Source organism: Schistocerca serialis, chromosome 2 (genome assembly GCF_023864345.2).
Source record: "Schistocerca serialis cubense isolate TAMUIC-IGC-003099 chromosome 2, iqSchSeri2.2, whole genome shotgun sequence".
In the NCBI taxonomy this organism is placed as follows: domain Eukaryota; kingdom Metazoa; phylum Arthropoda; class Insecta; order Orthoptera; family Acrididae; genus Schistocerca; species Schistocerca serialis.
In genome coordinates, this window is record NC_064639.1 from 313,535,856 (window position 1) to 313,561,896 (window position 26,041).

General features: G+C 43.3%; 1 protein-coding gene across 6 annotated transcripts in view; it reads left to right on the plus strand.

The window, feature by feature from the left end:
* Positions 1 to 26,041, plus strand: part of LOC126457105 (long-chain-fatty-acid--CoA ligase 4) — a 284,484-nt gene that overhangs the window by 167,672 nt on the left and 90,771 nt on the right. Inside the window, exon 1 of one of the 6 annotated variants that reach the window (XM_050093148.1) lies at positions 3,313 to 3,430. The exons of 3 other annotated variants lie outside the window; for them this stretch is intronic. The gene's annotated coding sequence lies outside the window, so the exon portion shown is untranslated. Of the gene's footprint in view, positions 1 to 3,312; positions 3,431 to 3,986; positions 4,006 to 26,041 lie in introns of those variants that run through there. 2 more of the 6 variants (XM_050093151.1, XM_050093149.1) reach the window with 2 other exon arrangements.

Here is a 26,041-nt window from a genome sequence, read left to right on the forward strand (position 1 = left end):
CGATCGCGTCCGCTTTGTTACTTTGTCCCAGGAAGGGCTCTCAACAAGGGAAGTGTTGTACAGACGTCTCTGAGTGAACCAAAGCGATGTTGTTCGGGCATGGAGGAGATACAGAGACAGGAACTGTCGATGACATGCCGCCCAAGGGCTACTACTGCAGTGGATGACCGCTACCTACGGATTATGACTCGAAGGAACCGTGACAGCAACGCCACCATGTTGAATAATGCATTTCGGGCAGCCACAGGACGTCGTGTTACGACTCAAATTGTGCACAATAGGCTGCTTGATGCGCAACTTTACTCCCGACGTCCATGGCGAGGTCCATCTTTGCAACCACGACACCATGCAGCGCGGTGCAGATGGACCCAACAACATGCAGAATGGACCTCTCAGGATTGGCATGACATTCTCTTCACCGATGAGTGTCGAATATGCCTTCAACCAGACAATCGTAGGAGACCTGTTTGGAGGCAACCCCGTCAGGATGAACGCCTGAGACACACCGTCCAGCGAGTGCAGCAAGGTGGAAGTTCCCTGCTGTTTTGGGGTGGCATTAGGTGGGGCCGACGTACGCCGCTGGTGGTCATGGAAGGCGCCATAACGGTTGTACGATACGTGAATGCCATCCTCCGACCAATAGTGCAACCATGTCGGCAGCATATTGGCGAAGCATTCGTCTTCCTGGACAAAAGTTCGCGCCCCCATAGTGCACATGTTGTGGATGTCTTCCTTCAGGATGACATCGCTCGACTAGAGTGGTCAACATGTTCTCCAGACATGAACCCTATCTAACATGCCTGGTATAGATTGAAAAGGGCTGTTTATAGACGACGTGACTCACCAACCACTGAGGTATCTACGCCGCATCGCCGTTGAGGAGTGGGACAATCTGGACCAACAGTGGCTTGATGATCTTGTGGAAAGTATGCCACGACGAATACAGGCATGCATCAATGCAAGAGGGCGTGCTACTGGGTATTAGAGGTACCGGTGTGTAGAGCAATCTGGACCACCACCTGTGACGGTCTCGCTGTATGGTGGTACAATATGCAAAGTGTGGTTCTGATGAGCAATAAAAAGGGCGGAAATGATGTTAATGTTTATATCTACTCTAATTTTCTGTACAGGTTCCGAAACTCTCGGAATCGTGGTGATGCAAAACTTTTTTGATGGCTATATAAGTGATACCAGATGCAAAATTTTTACCAGTTCGTGGAGATAGAAATTCACTACTAATATATGTATATAATTTCAGGTTAAATTTAATGCAGATTTTCTTTTTGGCACACATGGTTTCTGGTATTTACGATTTTTGCAAATGTTTGCAGGGGATCGAAATTATGTAGCCCAGTCAGATTGTGCGACTTTTCAGTGTGTACCACGTCTACGGTATCTTCGTTTACAATTCTGTTTAATACCCGCTATTCGGAGGAAAGACTAAGAAGCTATAGTTTGTGCTCAGTTTTTACATTTACCACGAATGCGCGAAAAACAGTTTCCTTCCGAAGCATCGTACTGCACCACTGCTTGCCCTCACTGGCAGTCATAGGCATATAACTTAGTACTTTTTTATGTAAGTTTCAATCCTACTGCAGCGCAATAGAACCTACTTGCATGTCTATATTACACTTCTCGGTGAATGCAAGAGAAAGAGTCACGTCGAAGGCCGCCAAAGTTGTGGCATTCCTGAATATTGAAGGGCACTCCTCACGCACCAACCGACCGACCAATAATTAATTGGACGTGTGTAGGCGTTTTGGTCGACCGACGGACGAACTTTCCTTGTCGGGGTGCCTGGCGGGTAGGACAACACGCACCCAACCCATCAGCACCCCTCCCAAAACTTGTGCCGTCTGTAGCGCTGTCGTAAAAACCGTTCCACGAAAGTTCGTCTTTTGTCAGTGCGTACGGGATTGAATGCCGTTCTAATATACATGACAAGGTGGGAAGCGGACGAAACTTCAAGGACAGAGTTGCTGAACAAATTTAAACACTGCAGATGTTTGTGGGATACATAGTGTGAGTGTAGCAAATATAGATACAAAAAATGGTCATTTTTAAAGAATCTGTAACTGTTTCGTGTGGCATACAGAACAAAGTCCGTCGACCTCTATTTCTGCTTTTAGATTTTATTTAAAAAGTCCAACCTATATTTAAGTCCTCAGTTGCGAAGAACAGTATGGGATTTCTTTTCCAGTTCTAAATGCATTTCGTATGTGTGTGTTCTATTTATTACATGACGTGCGCCACCATCATGTATAATCTTCGTTCCTCGAATTTGAGTTTCTTAAACTTACCGTCATCTGTTTTGCTAAATAAATTAATAACGTTTACATGAATGTCTTGTTTTATTTAATTTGCAAAACCATGCTGTATTTACTTAGTCAACTTTGCAACGCGATTTAAAAGTTCAGGAATCTTTTTAGTTAATAATTATGGGGATACAACATTGATTTTTAACTCTTAACCTCTGCCGTTGGCTAGAAATCGTACTGTAGCTAACTACCTCTTCTCGTAGCTTACGGACTCTGTGATGACTACCCTTTCTCTTTAAGTATCGTTTGATGATGATTAGCAGCTCCGAAATGCACGATTGATTCATTCTTAGACAGCAATGAAAATCATCGGCTCCCGGCTGCTTAAGTTACAGAACGTGGGTGACTATTTCCTTGCATTAGCCATTTCTTTCCCTATTGCTTTTTCTCTGCGTTTTTTTCCCGTTACCTCTAAAATATTCAAGGCAAACCCCCGTTTTTCGTTCTGTGTTAAATAGAGCGGGATCTCGTAGAACAAATGCAATTAACTTGCAATAAATCAGAAGAGGGAGGCGGTGTAATCGCTGGACGTGTGTAGGCTGCCGCAATATTGGTCGGTCGGTTGGCCGATAAATTGGTGCCTGTGCAGGGGCTTTTATTTCTATTCATTTGCGCAATACAGGTCTGAAGCAAGCAGTAGTGCAGAGAGTACTTTGGAGGGAATGGCCTAACTCACGTGTACACGCGCAGTTAAAGGTCATAAAGTATCAGCGATATACCCCACGTGGAGCTGAGGAGTGTACGGCGTATCTCAGAGCCTGCTCCACGGTCGCCCACTATTAGATGCCCGGTGGTAAACGGCGAGGCTGGCCAGTGCCGCAGACCTATCTGAGAAAGCGCCCTTTGGCACCAATTACGATAGACTGAGGAGTCGGCAGGACGCAAGCAATCACACAGGTTGCGCGAGGTGGTGGGGGCGCGTGGAGGCCCACCATTGGCTGAGACGGTGCCGGTACACGTGACCCCGCGCCCGGGATAGAGAGCGCCGGGCAGGCCGCGTGGTCGCTCAGTCGAACGCGCACAAGCTTGCGCGCAAAGTCGTTTGTGTCACCGTCGCCGCCCACCCGATAAGAGCTACTCACGTCGTGCCTTGCCTCCGCTTAGTTGCTAAGGTAACTTCACCACATAACAGTGAGAGGGGCTGTTTGGCGGCTGTCGCAGTGTTTGTGGGACGATCACGTGGCTTTCCTGCTGGTTTTTGTGTAGTGGACCCACTTCCCTGAACGCTTGGAGTCCTGGGAAGGGGGTTGGTTGCTTTTCGAGAAGTGTCTGTCAACAAATCGCGTCGATCTATAGACTTGCAAGCGTAAAACTGTAAACAAGACTGTTGCTGAATGCTTGCTTACGAAAGTACATTTGAATGGTGGCTTTTCCCTTAATGCAAGCGTATATAAGGCTTGTTTGACGCTATTTTCTCTAGGACCCACTATTATCTCTTACTTTGCGTAACGTTTGTAATTGGACGGTTTTTTCCTCTTATAATTGTTTAATATTTTTACAAGACTTGAGTGTGCTGCCAACCCCAATCGTGAATCTAGTGAATGACACCAGGCATCATGACAGTTGTCCTTTTTTCGGATAAGAGCAATATTCGATAAGAGTCGCCTCTCCGTGTTGGCCAGTGGCGTAGAAAATGTGCAGACTGTAGCGTGACATCAGTGACAACTTCAAGTGGGCTGAGGTACAGGTTAGTGTCACCGCAACCAGTTTTATTTTGCTTGTGAATTCGTTGGCTTCGGCAACTAGCAATAAAACTTTGGATATATGTACCAAAAGGTTGAGAGCGGTAAATATCACTCGCCAAGGCGGACGATCGTATCGAATATTCCTTTTGACCCTACCAGTTCATCAAAAGTACAGGTTAGTAATTGAAAGGGCAGTGTACTTTTGAACCCCCCCCCCCCCCCCCCCCGTCTAGCGTTCCTGTATGTGTCCCTTTTACACGAACACAATATTCGTCGTTAAGTGTTATGAACGCGGCCGGACAACTGGAAAGCACATTTTATTATACGTTCTTTTTTTCCAGACAGTGTGGGATGAATCCTGTATATAGCCTGGAATCTAAGCAGGTAATCAGTGGAAGTATTGAGAACAGTTTTTTAGCATCGTGAAATCATCGTTCTGTGCTTCCTAAGAAACAACTTGACATAAACAGTCGCAAAATTTTTCCAGTTGCTAGTAATATGGTGTACTCTGAGGGCATCGCAGAAAGCGTTTCTCCTGCAATACGCGATAACAGTGAAGTTTTATCTTCAACGTGAAAATATCCCTCTTGCGTCGGTAGCTGTATGCTGCTTAATGCATCTATTGCCGTTAAAATTATAGTATCTTTGGTAGCTTCTAGACTAGTCTCTGGAGAAATATTGTCTACAGGTGCAATATATCCATCTGTAGGTAGCTGAGTTGCGGAGCAGAAACTTAAACGGTGTGGGCGTGAAGTTATCTTGGCTCAAACGTCACTGTCTTTCGGCAGAAATCCACGGACGAGGTTAGCCCTGAAGAGCTGGCTAAGGCGGTGGCCTCCCATTACAGATTTTCCTGTTTAGAAATAAGTCAATCTTGTCTAAGTTATTAGGCGACCATCCTCAACATTAAAACTGAGGCCGCTGAGAGAAATCGGGCACTCTAGTCTGCTTTACAGATCTGCCGATTTTAGGGTATAGGAAATGGACACAAATGCCAGCGTTGTTACTTCGGAAAGCCCGAAAACCATGAGGTGGAATGGTTCAGCTGACAGTATTAACGCAAGAGCCCAAAGCTCCACTCGTTGATATATATTTCGTGTGGAAAATTTTCCTGTAAAAAAAAAAATTGTGTAGCATACGTTACACAAATGCAGGAACCGCGAGTTATTTCGTTGAACAGTTACTATATTCGTTGCGACCTGGTTGTAAAACAAGTCGTTTCGGCGTTTGCTGCAGGTTCCATCGTCCTCGTAAAGAAAGTTTAAGCTCCGTCGCGCACAGCTTGATGGACTCTAGAAAGTTTACTGAAACAGGTTTCAAAGTTATTCTCAGCGGGAAAGCTTGCACAAATGTGGGACGTAGTAAGCAAATTGCTTTAGGCAGCAGCAAGCGTTGATGGCATACGTCAACAGTTAAAGAACACTCGTGGAATGTTTTATGTATATGAGAAGGAAGATTGGTGTTTAACGCAGATTAGACGTTAAAATAATTCTCGGAGTGAATCTGCCTCCGCGAAGGAACTATCAAAGAATATTTGGTTTTTGTAATTCAGATTGTGATGTATACTTATGCCTCAAGTTACTGCTTTCAATGCCCATCTTCTCCCGGGTGAGGGTGAGAAAAACAAATATCTCGTTATGTATAAATTACCTATCCACTATTTTCTAAGGCTATGTAGACAGAATTGAATAGTTAGCCAATCTTGTCTGTTCCGGTTAACGCGCTAATAAGATTCAGCGGTAAGAATCCACACCAGTGGTAGGCAACCTGGTCCGTACCGTTACAGCGTTCATAGTGGGTGGTAAACGTCGGTTATTAAATTTTCATTTTTCATGAAATTTTCACTGTTTGGTAATTATGCTTTAATTTGCAACAGCTCTACTTTATACGTTTTATAAAGTTACTTCCATACTTTATAAATCACCAGCACTGTGGAACCAGTGGGAGGTTAGAAAATTTTACTACTAACAGATCTAAAAGTGGCTGGTAAGTAAAAAAGGTTGACTACCTCTGGTGTAGACAGTAGCTGCTTGAGCCGATAGATATTTTCATTGACACACTGAACGACGTTGCTCACTGGTTAAGGCTCCGGACTAGCTTTCGTGTGCTCCAACTACATCAGATGTATGCGTTACTTCCCGTATCACACGTCATATATTGACCTTTCTTTGATTTCTTACGGTGTCTGAGCACGAGTAGTGTCTTTACTGTGCTGGGGGACATACCAACCCTTTTCCTCGCTATGCTCTAGTCATCGGAACATGCCCTGTATATTCTTTTATCGATGATCTTGTCAAAATCTTCAATTTATTTCCTGGGAAAGCGCCACAGCCTTTGGTCACTGTATTAATCGCAACTCCATTGCCTCTTTAGTTGATAAATGGACTAATGAAGTCCAGGAGCGGACTGCGGGATAGGGGATGGGGACGGGGCGGCTGTCATGGCTCCAAACACTTCAGCAGAAGCGTCTATTTTTATAGTTTCCAGTTTCTAACTTTCGGAGGATGAAGTGCCTCGAAAATGAAATTCTAGAACTGCAAGCTACGGTTAACACAATCTATTGCTCGAGGGGCCTTCAACACGTTCAGTCTGTCAACAAATCCGACAAGATCGGTTAGTCCACAGGTAGAAACGACAGACTACAGGAAGCTGAGTGAGGGAAGACAGGAAGAGACCCACTAAAAAAAAAAGACAAATTTCGTAAACGGAAGCGGCAAGTGTCTGAAAAAAATCTGCGTTCCCCTCGATAAACTTTCTTCTAGGAGCGCTAGTCACTCGTTACGCAGAACTTTAAAATTCGGAAGGTAGATGACTTACTACCGAAAGTAAAACCGTGAGCACGGGTCGTCCCGTGCTAAGGTAAAATTAGTTATTGAAATAGAGGAGAAAAGTGCATACGTTATCTGCACATTTGTCTAATGGTAAGCGTAAGATACTAGTTTTAGTATTGTGAAGAGGAAAGTGGAATGATCAGTTGACAATACATGTCCGGAAATGATAATTTAGGTAAGCATGTACTGTTCATAGAGTAAAATTACAGGAGAAAACTCCATTCAGTGCATAACTTAATTGCATCTTAGTGTTTTGCAGAGTTTTCGCTGCGTTGTGTACGGTTATTCTGATGCAGCTACACGTTTAGCACAGTCAAATTCACTGGTTTTCACTCAAACGCTCATTTCTTCACACGTAATGCATGTCTACACTGGCCCTATCAAATCGTAAACGAAAATGCAATATCTTGGTGTTAGTCAACCTAACGATTAGTTGATTTGTAGTGGTAAAAATTTTCACAGCGGGTTTTAGTTGGGAACTGAGCAGTAAGAGTATAAAGCAAGTGTATCAGCCTCTTCTACGTTGCTTTGTTTTCCACGGAGGTCTTCAGAATAATTCAAGTTTGCATAATCTCTTCACCCTGGATTCAGTAACACGTCAAATCACTGAGGAATACGTTCTTACATAGGTCTATCCGCTTGCCTGAATCTTTAACAAAAGTGAACAGGCTCTTCTTTCAGTCCTGTTCGCCTTCTTACAATTTGTCCATGTAAGAACGCGCATTACTTTGTTGCAAACTCATTCCTGTAATTAATGCCTTCGACCAATGCACTTTCAGCTAAAGTTCAAGCATTTTTCCTGCACCTGAAATCTTGGAAAATAAATAAGCAAATCACAATTGTCGTGACCAGTGTTAGTAATCTAAAACGTGTACAATTACTGTAAAATAGAATTAGTTTCTTACCCCAAGTAGGAGCTATTTAACTAAAACTAGTTTCCGCTCGTGATTCGTGTTCTCTAAGCCTCTAAACTTTGCAGGTTTTATTGTTTTCGTGTATTCTGAAATTCTAATTTCTTTCAGGCGTTTTTGTAATTTTCAACAACTGCTAGACGCCGTTGTCAATTTCTGCTTAGATTTTGCAGGTAAACTACATAAGACACGGACCCTCTTAAAGCTGAGAATGACAATAGTTACCTGACAAGCGATAAAACTTACGCCCTGGGCTAAGGTTGTTTTGCTGGGAAACTATTAAACGCTGAAAATTGGGTTCTGGACCAGGGCTGTACTCTTAACATAAAATCGTGAAAATGTGACGTTTTGGAAATTAACCATTCGTGGTTTCGGTCATAAATTTGAAGCATAGCTAATAAAGGTAACGTAATGAACGCAGTTGCATCTTAGAAAACAGACCTTCACGCGACGTTGCTGGAAAACATGACATTACATGTCATGAAAGTTAATTCCAGTGTTTACTTTCAGAGCTAATCTCGAACACAGCCATATACTGGTGCTGGTGTCTGAATTTGGAGAGCACTACAGCCGAATGGATGTCCATCTAGGAATTAATTAAAACTTCTATTTGCACGAACGAGTAAAGACAGTAACTTCGAACTTGATTCTGTTTGACGAGAATACTGGTCTTTGAAGCAACTCTAGCTTACAACTGAAGCTGTAAGCATGAGAGATTTTGTCGGAGGAAAAGGAGCAGCTGAAAGCTGTGGTTTTTGTGGGAGCAAAGCTGGCGTGTGGCGTTTTGTACCAGTCTTCTAAACCCGCAATGTTTGAAGACAAACGGGAAAAGTTATCGGTGTTTCATTAAAAGGTAAACGGATGAATTTATTCCATTCAGCCCTCTGACAAAATTGCAGCTAGTACCTAATGAGCACTTCACAAATTTGTTTTAAAACTTGCATTTAAACCCACTCGGGTTTCCTTGCACCAGCCGTTCTTTATGTAAATATGTGGTGTTTCGTAAATGCGGCTCTGAGTTCCATATATTTGATTCTAAATTAGTTTCCGGAGAACTGCCATAAAACGTAAGTAAATTTGGCATACTTTTCTCGAGCTTCTTGAGGTCTTCGTTGAGTAAGCGTGAATCATGAATAAGACACTTCGCCCTAAGTCTTCAATCAACGATATGGTGAAGTTCGTAGAGTAACAGGTGACAGATGCGCGAAGAGATAATTTGTCAAAGCCATGTGCAGCGCAGACTTCTCTGAACTGTAAAACATATCTGAGGACAGAACAATCCCGTGATAAGATCCAACAAAACTGATGGCAGTACACGTAAGCTGTTGCATCAATTACTACCGCACCAGTCGTAAACTTGAAGTCGACATCGTAAGTATACTCTTATCGTTAGTCGTGGTAACCTACTGCGCAAAACTAGAGGTAGATTTATTTCTAGAGGAAGTTTCCATCTTACCGACTGAAGTCTGTGGTAGGCTACTGAAGTAAATGGTAGGTGGTAAGGTTTTAAGCTCGCTGCACAAAAATTCGTATTCCAAATTCCCGGAGGTCGTGGATTCTCAGTGATGTGCGAATGTTCCTCCTGCCAGAAAAGAATGCAACTTCTTGGCAGATTAAAGCCCTCTGTCGGACTGGGGCTCATACGTGGAACATTGATTTCCTTGGGCGGTAATATTGAGTTGATTTCCTTGGGCGGTAATATTGAGTGAGCTAGTACCTAGACAACTAAAAACTAGGGTTACCAGATTAAATTACCGAACATTGCCTGGCAATGCTGAGCTGGGGATGAACAGTTATATACTTAATAAACATTAAAAATTACGTATTATTGCTAGTCACGGCTTTGATTTTTGCCACCTTTAGTTTTTGGTAAGTCTTCGGATGATGCGAACTTCAGATTAAAACGGATGTACAATTCTGCTTTTATCGCAGCGACGCTAAATTTTTCTTGCGTCAGACTAGAAATGATTCATGTAACTGACGACTCTTTCCACATAGGCTTTGCTCCATGGACCTGCCATTATCCTTTCAATAATTTTAATTCAAGTACAGGCATACGGTTAAGTCAAAAAGCAAAACCGTTAAACTCTGAAGTAGAACTGATTAACCGCTGCACAGAGTAGACTGGCGGGAGCGGGCGCGGCAGCCGAACGCAGAAAGAGGTGGACGACGATCAAGCAAGATCGCTTGCGGCAGCGCACCAAATGTATGTTGATTTGGTTTTGCAGATCAATAAATTATATGAATGGAATTCTGAAAATCCCGAACAGTTCAATGAAGAGCCAAACATCTGGCAACCCAGCTCAAGACACCCCTTAACACCTTCAGTTCTATTGATCTGATAGAATTTAATTTTCCAAGAGATATGAGGCAACTTTATCCCCGATAAGGATAGAAGCTGAAGCAATGATAAAAATTTGTGCTTCAGCTTCTATCCTTAACGAAGATACTCACGTCTTCATGAAAACGTAATTCCATCAGATCAGTAGCTCGCTTATGTCTGAGGTACAGGCAGGATTTCTCCATAATGTACAAAGCTGCCGAATATTCCAGTGTCTCTGCAATACTGAAGATTTAAAAAGGGAAAAGTGGGCTGAAGGTGTGAATTGAAGTTTTAGGGAGAGCATTGAACTGGGGTAGTTAGCGCTGGTGTGGTAGCCACAATGCTACAGTGTTGTGGAGATCAGCACATCTGCCTAGTAAGCGGAAGACCGGGGTTCGTCCCGGGCGTGGCACAGATTTTAAATTCATTGCTTCATCTTCTATCCTTATCGAAGCTAGAGTTCTATCAATAGTTCTTCCAGCTGCGGTGATCCCAACTGCGCGCAGATAGAAACTTTCCCCTGCTGTTGAAGCGGTAAACAGCGTGCGCGGTCACTTTGCGAAGTGGGTCAACTGCACGTGGTGTTCAGTTTTTGATTAAAATGCGCGCAGAGGAATATCCAGAGACTGACTGCTAAGCTAGACCAGACATAGGTTCTGCTTGACAGAATACTCATACCCATAATGAGGATCTCGAGATGATGGTTAGACATAAACTATTTTCATTCTTTATAAGGGACGCTTTTTTAAAAATCTGGCAACATCTAACTGTACTGTGGACGTGAATTTCAAAATATGTGATTGACGGTTGAGACGTAAAATTCACATTGTCACAAGCCTGTACTATTCCAGTTAATACTTTTTAGTACGTAACTGTTTCATTAGGCAACAAAATAAAAAGGGATCTAGTTAGTATTATTTGAAACATAAATTGTAAATAGCTCATAAAGGTGGCAGCATAATTGCTTTTAGTTGAAAAGCACACTATATTAGTCGTTTGTGATATTTTATATTTTAAATAATTTACTAAAACCCACCATTTTTTATAATGGCGGCAAAATAGACCTTCTGGGCTGATCTTTTAATACTACAAACATGTAAACAACAAATAGTCCATTAGAGGCAACTGCTTTACATATTAAAGATAACTCGCGTAATTTAGTAAAAATAGACTAAATTCAGAATGTAAAACGAAAAGCCATCAGTGGATTCATTGATACGACATAATTGTTAAACAGAATGTGGCTTGAAGAATCGTTTAAGCAAATACGTGATTTACATGCTCCTCGCCCCTCTATTGTCCCGAAATTTTTCTTCCAGTAACCATCAGCTTACGGCCTCTTTAACTTGTCATACGCTCTACTGGAAGTCTAAAGTCCCTTTCTAAATACTAGTCACGTATCAGTAGGAGATGGCACATTCGAAGAAAGTGACTAATAAGCGCTACCAGTAGTTCGGTGCAAACATTACCAATGCAAATAGCATTCGCGCGCAGTCGAACTGTTTATAACACAGCTCATAGTGCGTAGTAGACTTGTTTCCTCAGGTAATGCTGAACCTGATCTCGCGTAATTGGGCAAACGGTAAACCTTTTCCTGTGCAATCGGTACCCACCCATCGCGCTTACCACTCCTGGAACAGGTTATTGAGAGAAAAGCTTTAGCGACGGCGTAAGGATTTTTTTCCATTGTGGAATGGGTGATTCCCACTGAAAGTCAGCAATGTATATAGCGCCTCCGTTGAACCAAGCGGTTTTTTCGCATGCGCGCAGTTCAAATCTTCGGCACCAAGAATAAATAAATAAATAGCGATGTATCGAGCCGATGGTTGTCTCCTCATAAAGTTAAAAACATAAAAACGTAGTAAAGATATTTTCCAGTTAATGGAAATACTGTTGACATAGTCGCTAAGATGGAAATGAGATGCGATCAACATGTACGTGTTCAGGGAATTGGCGTCAGCGTTAACCTTGGCTAAAACCTGTTCGCCAAACTTCTTACGTAACGCTATGCCTGGAGAAATTTTTTTTTCTAGAAACTGCGATTTATAAAGGTGTAAGTTAAATTCATGCAGGTCTGTTGCTTCGCTCCATTTGAAGCACTGGTGCATGTTGCCCAACGGAGCAGTCAACACGAATGGAATGGTCTGGGGTAGGCATCGTGAGAATCCAATCCAGGGAGTTCTTGGGCAAGGCTGAGGCGTTTCTTCGAAGTAATGGATTAATGGTCTAATCATATGACGCCGGTGTGGCGCAATTAGCACTCAAGGCGAGTAAAAGAGAAGTAACATTTACAAAGCTGTAACGGCGTATTATGAAAAGCCTCAACAGCTAACTACTGTTCTTATTCTAATCACACACTATTTCTGGGCAGCAGCTTTGACACTGTCCCCTGGTTTCCGGCTATTGCTTGCCATACAATGTATTCCAGTTTTCTATGTGCCATCTGATATTAAGCGGGTGCGCTGAAAAGTAATGCGTCAGAATTTGTGAAAACTCAGCTTTTTAAATATAAATTAATATTCCATATCTTGATTCATGTTGACACATTTATCAAGTCACCCTGGCGACGAACGCATTGTTCCCAACGAGACCAGGTGATTGATTCTTTCACTGTAGAAAGTTTGACAGTCGTAACCTCAGCTCTGCTTGCACCGCTGCGCCACTATCAAAGTGAGGTCCTCGAAGGTTTTGCCTTGGAAAGAGATGAAAATCGGACCGGACCAAGTCGGGACTGTATGGAGGATAATAGATAGCAGTCAACATAAGGCGTCGGATTGTTGCAGATGTTCGTGTGGGGTCTGGCAGTGTCACGCTGAAAGTACGGGTGCTCCATGTTGATACTCTTTAAGTTCTAAATTCATTACAGCACTCTTTCTCACGGACAGTTAAGTCAAACACCGCCACGTTACACGCTAAAATTTACATAAATTTGGAGGCTTTTCAGCACATCCTCGTATATAATGGTCACTGGACTCTACCGGACGAGGTTAAGCAGGGATTTGACAACGAAATCCTTCGTAAGGAAGGCCATCCAGGTTTAGGGATTTTTCTGCTTTCCTTGAATTGTTTCAGGCAATTACTGCGTGAAAGGAAACGACCGATTTCAATCACAGCATTTCCTAATACGAGCTTGAGCTCTTCGTCATCGACGGGATATGAAACTAAAATCGATACTTTTTCATTTAACTCTAAGAACTGCCTACAGCTTTGATTATAGAGCTGCAAAAAATATTCTTTAGCGTGTGCCTTCTTTTCGTAAGAAGTTTGGCGTTTCGGTAAAATACAGGCTGTAAGTGATTTAATTGAGTTTTCCGAAAGAAACTAAGTTTGTTACCTTGTCCGCTCCTGAACATAAGCACGATGTTCAGCTCTGCGACAGTGTGTGAAGAGCAGTATGTTCCATGCACAGTGTGTGGCTCTACGGAATTATGGACGGCTTCTGTAACTCTTCCCGTAGTTATTGTGTCCTTGGGCTTCGGAAACATTACGTGTAGTTGTTCCCAGGAGAAAATAATCTGAATTAATCAGCGAGTAGCATTGTGCCAAGTCTAAAGTCAGTGAGGGGATTAAATTTGCGATTAACTAAGAGCATATTGCTCCCCATTGTTCCAACGGCAGCAGGCAGCCAGAGGCGTATAGGAAAGAATGTTACGGAAACGGAACTTGATAAGGTTACCGTTGTCAGTTAATGGGTTCAAATTATTCAGGGGCCAAAGTGGGTAGTTTGGCTTGGGTATGGCTGTACGTCCACGTCAGTGTGTGTTGCTCGCAGCATGTATGTAGGCCACGGTGGGCGTGTTGTGTAGCAGTCTGGCTGGGGTCACGATCCACGACACTACTGCGCGCTCCGGGAAGTTCGCAGACCCGCAACCGAGGCGTTCTCGCTGTTAGAGGTGGCTGCTGGCGACAGGACAATGTTAGCTGTACCTTCATCAAAATAACAAAGCAATTGAGGCTGGCATGGGAGTAGTCCATGATGTCGGTTAGCTTTTGTCTGCGCGCACAATATGCCGCTGCGGAGGCAGCAGCAGCTGGCAGGTTGTTCTCTTGAATGCCTTCATACCCTTCCCATCAACGTGCAGTATTGTTTCCTTAGCCCGGTGGTAATAGTTAAATCACCTTTCGCTGCACTTCGGCAAGTAGTTTAAGATAGTGTCGTGTAAAATCACACCCCGCGGAATCACCGAAAACGAATTGGTCGTAAACTACCGAAAGCAATGACAAAATAGCAGACAAGACAAAGCTGATTCTGATAAGTTTTTATGGTAGTTGTCCTGTAAGGAACTAGCTCAGAATAACCTATTCTGATCCGGCTGTAGTATGATTTGAGTCTGGTAATGGCAGTTAGCACCAGTTGCTAGATAACAAACTTCAGGTCCTTCTATCTTTCCGAAGAGATCTTAAGCCGGGACTATTCCCGGCCGTTTATTATTAATCACACGAAGTACACAATAACAACGTAGCAAAGTGAAATAGCTAAATACATTGGTGAGTGTAGCGCAGACGAGCGTACCACCGCCCAACTAGTAGACAAATCTTCAAAAATATAACCTTCATCTTGCCCCGGCAATCAGATGTCAATTCATTGTTTAAAGAAACCGAGAACATGTAATGAGTATTGACTGTTAACCATTAGTCATGAAATGTCGACACTTTCATCATTTGCCGCAAAACGAAAGATCCGCATTCAAATCGTCACAGTAAGAGGAAAATGTCAAACTTAATGTTGATACATCAACGGGCGCTGATAACCTCGTTGTTGTGCGCCCTAAAACACTAATAATCATCATTGATACATCAAATTACTTTTCAACTAGTAAGTCGTGGTAAATAGGTACGACCTTACATAGTAAACTTGGGTTGCATTCCAGTCTTTCGTTAAACCCCGTCACTCTAGAGGATGGTGAGTTTTGAAATATTCCCCAAAAGCCCCACGACAATGAAAAGGAGACGAGGTACTGGCGGAATTAAAGCTATGAGGACGGGTCGTGAGTCGTGCTTGGGTAGCTGTCGGTAGAGCAGTTGGCCACGAAAGGCAAAGGTACCGAGTTCGAGTCTCGGTCCGGCACACAGTTTCAATATGCGAGGAAGTTTGTCAGCGCACAGTCCGCTGCAGACTGAAAATTTCATTCTGTCCCACAGAGGAATCACCGAAGTGTAGACTAAGTACAATGAATCCTTCTGCCATAAATTTAGCTGTGCATCTAAGCAAGCATGTGAGTGCGTGTCCAAAAGTTAAATAATTGGTGAATAGCTGCAGATCGGGATTCTATGAACACTCCTACAGTTCTGACTGGACGGTAAACCTTCATCTCCCTTCCTTGCTAAAGTTCTGATCTGTGGTATACTACGCATACTTCAGTGTGACAGTGAGCCGCAAGCGTTAACCAACGAGATCGAGGACCAGGGAGGGAGGTGACACAGCTCCACATCCCTCTAGCGCGGCTGGCTGACACACCACAGGGATTTCTGCTCCTGCAAAAGCAGAGCTGATCCGCGATGACAGTTCTCACCGACCTTTCTTGGGCTAATGAATCTTAATCAGACCCCGTGATGGACCTGGAGAAGCATCTTCACTCGTTTCAAAATAAGAATGGGCGACACGACGCAAATCAAAGCCGAGTACGCAAGGAATTCGGGAATGGCTGCAGCAGGTGCTTGCTATAGTTTGCATCTACAGTATCTCCAGGCATGTAGCGATGCGTTTCTTCCACGCTAATTACGTGAAATGGATCAGAAAATAGTTTGCACTGATATGAAGTACCCTCCGTCATATACTGTAGTTACTTGCTGAATATTAAGTACTATGGCTAGTGGGGAAGTGCCGGACTACAAATGCAAAAAAACGTTCAGTCACCGCTTCCTCGGCATCTGGTGATATGTATGGGGAAATGTAAAGCAGTTTCGTGGTTTGAACTTCCTGTAACTGGATGGTTCAGTCAGTACAAAAGTTGGAGGAAGGCAAGAACATTCCACCTGAAACAGACCATGTCTGTGGGGTTGATGCCAACATTGCTTACAGCTTTATATGTTGTTTGTAAAGGATTTGTCTCATAGATGTTTGGGGTGAAGCTTGTACTTCATTGAGACTGCCTCTTGCTGGTGACAGTTTGCTGTGGATGATGACCTGCAAGCGTAAGGCAGGCACGTCGCATGTGACAGTGATGTGTCCCTTCCGGGTTCGTTCGCCTGATCTCAGGTGAGGCTGTTCGGCCTCGCGAGACTGCGCCGAGCAGCCAAACACAGCCCGCGGCGGCGTTGTCAGACTCACGAGCCATCCGGCAACGTGAGCCCGCTTGCGCTTCCCGCCTTTGGGAACGCGCCGAGTGCGGTTGCTGCAGGTCTGGCCACCCACCTGCTCTACGAGCGTGTGGAGAGCTAGTGAGCCTCTCGGCACGAGCCACCTGTCAGTTTTTCCAGAGAGCACAAAGGGCCGCGTGGGCTCAGTGGGGACGGCACTTTGCTTGCGCAGTGGGGCGTACAGATATTCAGGCGAGGCTCTTAACCCCCATTCGCGAGCATGTTGCTGACAGGTGTGGACGTTAAACTTACCGAAAATGTCATTTTTAATTTTTTTGAGCTCATGGACAAGAAGTTCCCAAAGTTTCAATGATGAAAAATAAATGCATGGCGCAACCTTCCTGTCACGCCCACTTTTGACGCAACACTCCAATACTAGCTCGGTGAACGAAGATTTCGTGGATTACATTTACAAGGAGAGGCTGTCAAATGGTATCCTGAATTCTGTCAAGCCCACTTACAGGTTTCTGGCCGACCCTGAACTAAAGTATATTCATGGCAGAATCCAGAATCTGTCTAAATTCACTCATACGGAAACGGTGCCCTTAAACCACGTTTTCATCTGTTACAGTTGTCAGAATTGTAACTTACGATGCAGTTCTTGTATTTGATGATTGTAACCTAGGGAGGATGACGGTATTGGCGAGAATGGGCTTTAAGATAGGTAGTTTCACTCAAGCCGCCTTGAGAGATTCACAGCGCCTCTCTGCAGCTGTGAGGTCAGCTGAAAACCTGCTAAAACCAGAAGAGAAGCCATGACGGGAAAGAGGACACAGAGTATAAATCTAGGGCCTTCTGAAGAGGTGACATAACGAAAAAGCATTCACTTCAAATACGATTTTCTGAAAATCGTACTGCAAAGTTTATATACCTTTTCCTCAAAATCTATAAAGCTATAATTATGAAATTTTGTACACGTACTTCTATAAACCCTATAAATCTCTCCTCAATAACAAATTTTCAAATTCTGAGTGTACTCGTAGTTATGGGGCAAAGTGAAATTTTCTCGAATTTTTATATTTACAGAATTATAACTAAAAATTATTAAAATCCTCATCTCCTATATTCAAAAAGCAAAGACAAGCTTACTGTATGCAAAGAGATTAAACAGGAAATTTTGTGGAAATCTCTTGAATAGTTTAAGAAAGTGTTATTTTTCAAAATGTTTAAATTCCATAAAGTTAAAGGTATGTAATGCAAGAAACTTAACAGGAAGAGTTTTTCATGTAATGCTTGTTACAATATTATTTTTTATCTTCTGGATTTGATGCGTCTTTCAAATAGTTCTTTATGGTTTCCTTAAAGACTGGCATTAATCAAAATACTCGCAAATTTGTACACCGGTGCGGGATAAATAGTTCAGATGGCTGTGAGCACTATGGGACTTAACAGCTATGGTCATCAGTCCCCTAGAACTTTGAACTACTTAAACCTAACTAACCTAAGGACATCACACAACACCCAGTCATCACGAGGCAGAGAGGTGCGGGATACTTCCAAATCGCACAGCTATTAGAGAATAAAGTAACGTGAAAACTAAAGTGCCTCAAATGCCATAAATTCTGACAATTAACTCCGGATCATTTGTTGCTTGAGTGTCTGATCACCTGGATGAGTCCTTAGCCAGACCAGTATCGTACCAGCCAGGAAAATGCACACATTCACCTGTTGCCAAATAAACGATTATAGTGTAAAGTGAAAACCGGCACACCACAGCAAGCTGAGTAAGGGAAGACAAACAACCCCTACAAAAATATTGCTGACCAATTTACCAAATGATAGTGAAACAATTTGAAACAGGATTCACCTCATACACTTGAAGACTTGTGTTCGCTTTGTGAAATACTGATAATCGTTAGTGCACACTTCGGTTTTATGTTGTGTAAAATAACGCTTTCAAAGTTGAGTTAGTTTCTATTAAATTACATGGTATTCTCGAATCTTCGGAAGAATCTTTCAAATTTTATAGTTCTGTGAATTAAAATTTCTTGGAGGATTGTGTTGAAGCGATGTGCAAAGAACTGCTTTAAATATTAAGGTTTGGTATATTTTATTAAGATTGGAGGTATCTGCTAAGCTAAAATTCATCGTGACGGCACGTTAGTTTTGTCGTGGAGGGGAGGGAGGGGATCGCAACAATGACTCCCTGAATCGAATCCCTGGATCTGTTGCTGCCTCTACATTTCAGATTGATGCTGGTAAGGTTAAAGTCCACTGTCAAAGTTCGTGAATCATCGAATTTGTTAAAGTAGCATACAAAAAGATATTCCTGATACGTCAAGAGCTCACGGTCTGTCACTTCTGAGATTGCGACAGAGCAAGTTGCTGCAATGGTTGTCAATCAGGATGCTTACTCTGAAGTCGGGCTCAGATCGCTGTCTAACTGCATGTTAGGTGCCCGTGTTTTCCGTGATGCTACTAGAGCCCTCGCTCTCCAGTCTAAACATCAAAAGGGCACTTGCATTTAGTTCAATTCGGGCTGATGTTGCGTGTCCACCTAATCGACAGCATGTTAAAATCTTTATTTTCTCCCTCCCTCTGCTACGGGTGGAGCGTGGAGGTCATAACTCTTTTAATAGCAGTTTACAGTAAGATGTATGGGCGAGCATTTTTCAGAGCTACAGCTAGAGATAAGATTTTTTTCTCACTGAATCTGTCCTTAAAACCTCTTGATTGCCTAACGAGCTTTGAGCGTCTTAGAGTGCTCAAAGTATACATATTGCTGCAACACTGACCGTTAGCGATGATTTCGTGTGAACATTCCATGTGTATTAATCAGATTCAGACCCATAGATTTAAATTTCCAGTCTAATTTGAATGAGCTTTGTATATATTTTCCTCTATAAACATAAGGTAAAGCTGCCAACCCGAAGGTTGAACAAATGTGACGCGATGACAAGGGATGGTAAAATAACAATATTTACAAAATATTGTCAGTTACGACATCGATGTTTCAATATCGACATTAGATTTTTACAAAAAGGCTATTCACTAACGTTCAATTTTTCATTTACACGAATCTTTCCGAACGTAACTCATCAGTGCAGTTGTTGAAAGACCAGAAACAGCATTTGGAAGTAGTCACACATCGTGTTTTGTCCATATGTTATATTTGACAGCAAAAATACTTATTGGAAACTGACAAACTGCCAGAGTTACTGCTGTGACTGATGTGGTTTAAACAAATTGACGAGCTAAGAATCAGACCTCACACTAATAAAGTATCCAACAGATGGAATTCAACGTTCTCTAAGATTGTGTTTTGCAACTGTATCCAGTGGTTCATTGTCATGCTAACAATCACCGAAATTCAGCGGCCAGTAAAAGCAGCTACTCATAAATTTGCGTAGAAAAGTACATTGCAAGCAGTAGTGCTAATAATTGCTATGAATTTCAAACACCTGGCATGCATGCAACAGACTACTAGAGAGATTATGAAGAGTAATATAACAAATGAAAAGTATTGCTATCATTTGAGCATGTTAATATGTTAGCTACATCAACGTTGCTCTGTATTAAATTCAAAAACAGTTCCAAATATTATAGCATGTTCGAAGGCAATCAAAACGACTAAGGGTTTGCTTGCAGCTGTTGAAACAGTCAGAATGGGCAACACCTGGATGCATTACGGGAAAACAGGTAAACCAAATTAGTTATAAGCTAACGTTTTAAAGCAGCACAAAAGAATTGCGAACTAGACCAGAAAAGGACCTAAATTAACAGTTGTTACGAGAAATATGTTATAGAGCTTCAAGAAGTTGGATTAGAACAACATAATCACGTCATCGGTACTAACTGTAAATTAGTTTGCATTTCTGTATTCATGTACTGATATTCATATTAGACATTTAAATGTTGCTCTCTAAGCCATTATATAAATTAAGCATTTAACCTAGTGTCCCCCACCCCCGTAGCTGAGTGGTCAGCTCGACAGAATTTCAATCCTAAGGGCCCGGGTTCGATTCCCAGCTGGGTCGGAGATTTTCTCCGCTCAGGGACTGGGTGTTACCATTATTTCATCCCCATCGACGCGCAAGTCGCCGAAGTGGCGTCAAATCGAAAGACTTTCACCCGGCGAACGGTCTACCCGACGGGAGGCCCTAGTCACACATCATTTATATTTAACTTAGATGTTAAAAACATTATTTTGGAGTCTTACCGGCTAGCTGTTTAGAAATTGATGAAATCAGCGTGGATGATTTGCAATCAGACAGCGCCAGTTCGAACCGGCTTACCCAGCCGGTTATAGAGAAAATACGCATGAAAGGAATGTTGCTGATTGGAGCAAAAATCTTTCATACTGCTAGAACAGATAATGCGTTATATTCCACTCAGATAGGTTCCATCAGCGCAATAAGATAGCAAATAGTAGGTATCGGGTAAGAATAGGACTGGATTTAATTACTCGAAAGGTGCGCGATGACGTAAGTAAAAACTAACACTGGAGCATTGCGTTGTAGTCTGAAGTCAGTGTAGCCGACGGCAGATAATTACAGAATTCTATTGGCTTGGTCAGCAAACTGATGGAATTATCTGCGTGTGAATGACTAGTCTGCGAAAAAGTGCTGTAATTAATGACGGCTAAATAGCGGCGTAAGCTTGCCTTAATCACTTGCATCGTGCCGCAAAATACGTGTTGCCGGAAGGTCCTTCTGTTAGGTTTTATCCTTGGCGTGTTCCCCATAAAACAAAAGACGTGCGAAAATACGATGTAATAGCAAGGTCCGCGTCCTGTGGGTACGGCCCCAAGGCGGCGCGGTGAGCATGGAGGGTATTGTTTTAGTTGTCACGGAAAGCCGCTCTGTACGTCGTTGCGTGTCGCGTTTGTCGGTCCGACCTGTACAAAAGCGCGTTTCGTTCCTTTCGGAGCTCTGTGCATCGTTGCGTCGACTGTCGGGCAGTTCGTATCAGAAGCATGGTCCTGGGTAAACGAGATACGCCTATCTCCTAAGAGTCTCTTCACAGGTAGCTCTCGTTTCGGAGATAACCGTACAGGTATGTTTTGTAACGGTGCCTTTTGAGGGAACTGGAAGAGAAACTGAGATAAGCCGCACTGAATTGCTCCTGAGAGCATTTCTAACTGAACTGCATCTGTGGGAAGGTTTTTAATACTAAATCATTTGCGGCTAGCACGTAAGAAATTTTGATTTAGCTTTCTGTGGGATTTACATTGCTATTTAACGGATTTCAGACACTGCATTTCTATAAACATTCATGGTGCATTTGTTGACGTGCTTCGAATTCCACAACTAAAAACTCTGTAATCCGTAAATCGCGGCATTGCCTGTCTCGACTTTGTACGTGAGAAATTCATCGAATGACTCACCACTATTACGTCTGGTCCTGGTAGCTGAGTGGCCAGCGCGACGGAATGTCAATCCTAAGGGCCCGGGTTCGATCCCGGCTGGGTCGGAGATTTTCTCCGCTCAGGGACTGGCTGTTGTCCTAAGTATTTCATCCCCATGGACGCGCAAGTCGCCGAAGTGGCGTCGAATCCGGCGAACGGTCTACCCGACGGGAGGCCCTAGTCACACAACATATTTTATTACTATTACGGCATCGCCAGTATGCTGTGTATTATAAAATGCGTACGGGTTGGGAAAATTTGACGGCAGTCTATAGTTCGTAGGACGCGGGAGAGAACTGCCAACAGCAAAATAAATTTCTGTATACCATCGCGATCTCTGAAGAGGATTGTTTATCAGGCATTCCATAGAACCTGGTCGGTGCAATAGTTAAGTCTGTTTTCCTAGGCAGAGTTCAAGGCTAGAATGTTTAAATATTGACATCGTAAACAGTCCATATACGAAACTAGGATCTTCAGTGAAGTAAAACACGTTTAGACAGAATGAATTCCCGGACCGAAAGTGCTATTCTTTACACAATCATCGAATATTCCAGAATATGCAACCATTATAAATTTAAATAAACCTTCCAGAAAAACTAAATATTTACTTGTTATCGGGTTTGAACTGGCGACCCGCAGTACAGCTCGTGGCAATATATTACGATCATCATGTAAATAAATCTGCACTGGCACTTCAGCGTGAGATGTCACTCCTTGATGACATAGCACAACATGAATAAAGACTCGCACTAATACGAAATTGTAGTTTGGTCTACGCAGATTGTCATCTTCTTGGCTGTTTTTTACCTATAATGTAAGCGTTACGTAAGATTCCTGCAATCCATCAGCCAGTTCGGACTCGCATAGTTTTCGAGCTAATCTTGCAATGCGTTAATCTATTGTGTGGCAATCTCGCACGTCAGCCCACATGTCAAGTTTGCCATGCGACATAGTACCGTCAAACTGTGCAATTGCATTTATGTGCGTGAAAGTTGCGCCTTAAAGCGTTAAGTTTCGTGGAATTATTTTACTGTAGCTGTTAGGTTTGCGTGAAAGTGTCTAGGGAAGAAAATGTTGAGTTTTCCATAGGGCCAACAGTTCAGAACGTAAACGAATTCCTGGTGCTCGGAGGTTGTTCACACATCTCTACCATAGATTCTGAGCTACTCATCCTAGACTGTAAACGTCAGTCATGTGGTCAGTGGTTTTAGGCTTTAGTGTAAGTGAGTTTACGGAAAAAAAAGTAAATGCGATATCGCAACGCATACATTCCAAACTAGGTTTTCTGTACTCCGGGATTAGTGTCCAATTACGAATAGCACTAATACGTACATAGCAAGATAAATTTAAAAAAGTTAATTTGACCAGTAGCAATGTCGACGACGTTGACAAACTTTAAATGAAAATACATTCATTCTGAACGGAAAGCAGGCGCCTTATTTTACCTTGCAGGAAGTGCTGGAAACCCAGTCTACCTTAGCGGGCAACGTTTTCTGGGCGTGCGTCAGAGGACCACGCGATTGCGTGACGTAGTTGTGCGCTCCCCCTCCTGTTACGGTAGAACGCCAGGTACCGTGGAAATATTCCCACATGATCGCAACAAGTACTCCCACAGATGGTGTTATTACAGCAATTTCTTACGAATTATTTAAAGTGCACATTTAAACTGCTAGAACCATTCTCGTAAACAGTCGATGCAATTTCTGTTAGTTTGGAGGGCAGTAAAAGCACAAAGCACCGTCTATTCACAATGATGTCAGGCTCCTACTTATTCAGATTTTTCTGTATAAACCTTAAAGCAAAACTGGTGCATAATTCGTTTGTTTGCATTAAGTTTATGGAACATTAGTTTCGGTCTAGCAGCTAAGTGTCTAAGCCCTTCAATAGCAGGGAGAAGCATTTCGCAGAAATAGATCTGAAGCAGATAAAAGTGGAGCATACTGGATATGCAGTGTTAATTGGGAGAAGTGGGAAATTTTCGCGCACAAACGTAGCGACCAGTAAAGCCACAAAGGAATTAGACATTAGCTGACGGTACGCTTTGATTTATATCAATAGAGCAAGTTGAAAATTTGTGCCAGACCAGGATTCAAACCCGGGTCTCCTGCTTATCACAGATGCGCTGACCACTATGCCATCTGGACACAATGGTTGCCATTTGGACACAGTGGTCGCAACAGCAGGGACTAATATAGCACGCCTCTCTGCCTAGTAAGCAAGAGACGTGGGTTCGAATCCTGGTCCTTCACGAATTTTCAACTTGCCAAATTGATATAAATGAATACCCTGGCAACGAATATCTGTAATTCCATTGTCTTGATTCATAGTGCCTGCAGGATCAAAATCTGTTTCAAACATGCCCGAAAGAACCCACCACATTATCTGACATTAAATGTACACGAAAAACTAATTAGCAGGTCTGAAAAACACTATCATCTTTGCATAGTTACACAGTATATACGGACACTGCTATTGAGCATTTTCTATCAGGAATGTTCATTTGAGTATGGTGGTTCCTGGTTACTCGCTGTAGGTCACAGCTCGGAACACGGGGCGAGGAGCAGCTAGGTATAGTAGTAACAGTTCAGTAGAAATACACTGTGATCAAAGTATCCGGACACCTGGCGAAAAGACTTAAGTTCGTGGCGCCCTCTATGGGTAATGGTGGAATTCGTTATGGTGTTGGCCCACCCTTAGCCGCGATGACAGCTTCCACTCTCGCAGGCATACGTTTCATCAGGTGCTGGAAGGTTTCTTGGGGAATGGCACGACTCTGTGCAGGCCAGTTAATTACAGGGTTATTGTCGTGTAACCACTCCGTCACAGGCCAGCGTCATGAACGGATGCTCGATCGTGTTGAAATATGCATTCGCCATCCGCGAATTGCTCTTAAACAGTGGGAAGCGAGAAGGTGCTTAAAACATCAAGGCAGGCATGTGGTGTGATAGTGCTATGCAAAAGGGGTGCAAGCCCCCTCCATGAGAAACACAACCACACCATAACACTACCGCATCGTAATTTTACTGTTGGCGCTACACACGGTAGCAGATTACATTAGCCGGGCATTCGCCATACCGACACCCTGCCATCGGATCGCCACATTTTGTATCTTGATTCGTGACTTTACATAAAATACCTATTTGCTCAATCGTGGGTCGGCTCTAGGAAGGCTACTCACCACCTCTCCCCCCGCGTCTAAACTTCGCGCCATCAGAGATTGCCACCATGTGGCGTTCTTCCCTATGCCTCTCCAAGCCGTCTTCGTGTTGGCCATATTAGTTTGACCCATGGCTTTTTACTTCGCAACGAGCTGCCCCTTTGTTGTTCCGGAGCTCCCCTCATGGTGATCAATGTGATATATTCTTGCTGGACTGTCCCCGCCTTTCGGCACTTCGCAGTAAATATGACCGCACGCCTTCCTTGTCTCAGGTGCAAGCGTGCAATACTCGCATGGTCTTTTTTTCCGCGAAAGTTATTTGTCCTCTTGGGTATACGTTCTTGAAATTTCCTCTGGAATTTGAGTCCCTCAATTAGGAAGGCGTTAGTTATGGATGCCTTGAAATTGACTAAACACCGGGCTGATTCTCCCCGCCTCTTGCCTATATTTCGTCTGGTCTATTGCAATGTTTTGGTTCCCCTTCTCTTGTCTTCTTCCCGTGGTTGTCCCCGTCGTATCGTGATGGCATGGTGCGGGAGGCGGCGCTGATGCCATACCGCGAGTAACGTTTCTGGGGCCCTACTGCTCTCCCCATTTCCACCCCAACCCCCTCCTATTCTTTCCTTTTCGTGCTGCCGAGACGTCCCTTTTCCCTATGTTTGCACGTTATCCCGCCATCTTGACTGGACTGTGCTGCTTGTATTCTTCCTCCCTTGATTTATGCCATCTATAATGATATAGTCCCCCCCCCCCCCCTCCCAATCAACGAAGTGCAACCCGGCAAAGGCGCCAATTCACACGCTGACCGGATCTGCTACCAACAACAAATCCGATTCGTGAGTCCACAGGTAGAACCGTAAAGCTTAGACTCCCCTTCGGATTGTAATGCTGAATCTGCACCTTCATGGCGTCACCGAATAGTTTTCGAACAACCTTAGACGGTACGAGCATACCTATCCATTTTTCGTGAGGGTTTCACATTTGTGAAACTGCGGTTTTGCCACTATGGCAGTATTAACATTGAAAAGCGCTAGCACAGTTACTGGAATGGAAACGTGTGGTGTAGTCTTTACGAGAGGAGGCTTGACAGAGGACTTGGTTCGTCTACGACAAAAAATAAGATTTTGTACAAGTTTCCGTGGCAGCGCCTGAAATAGCCGGCGCTCCAG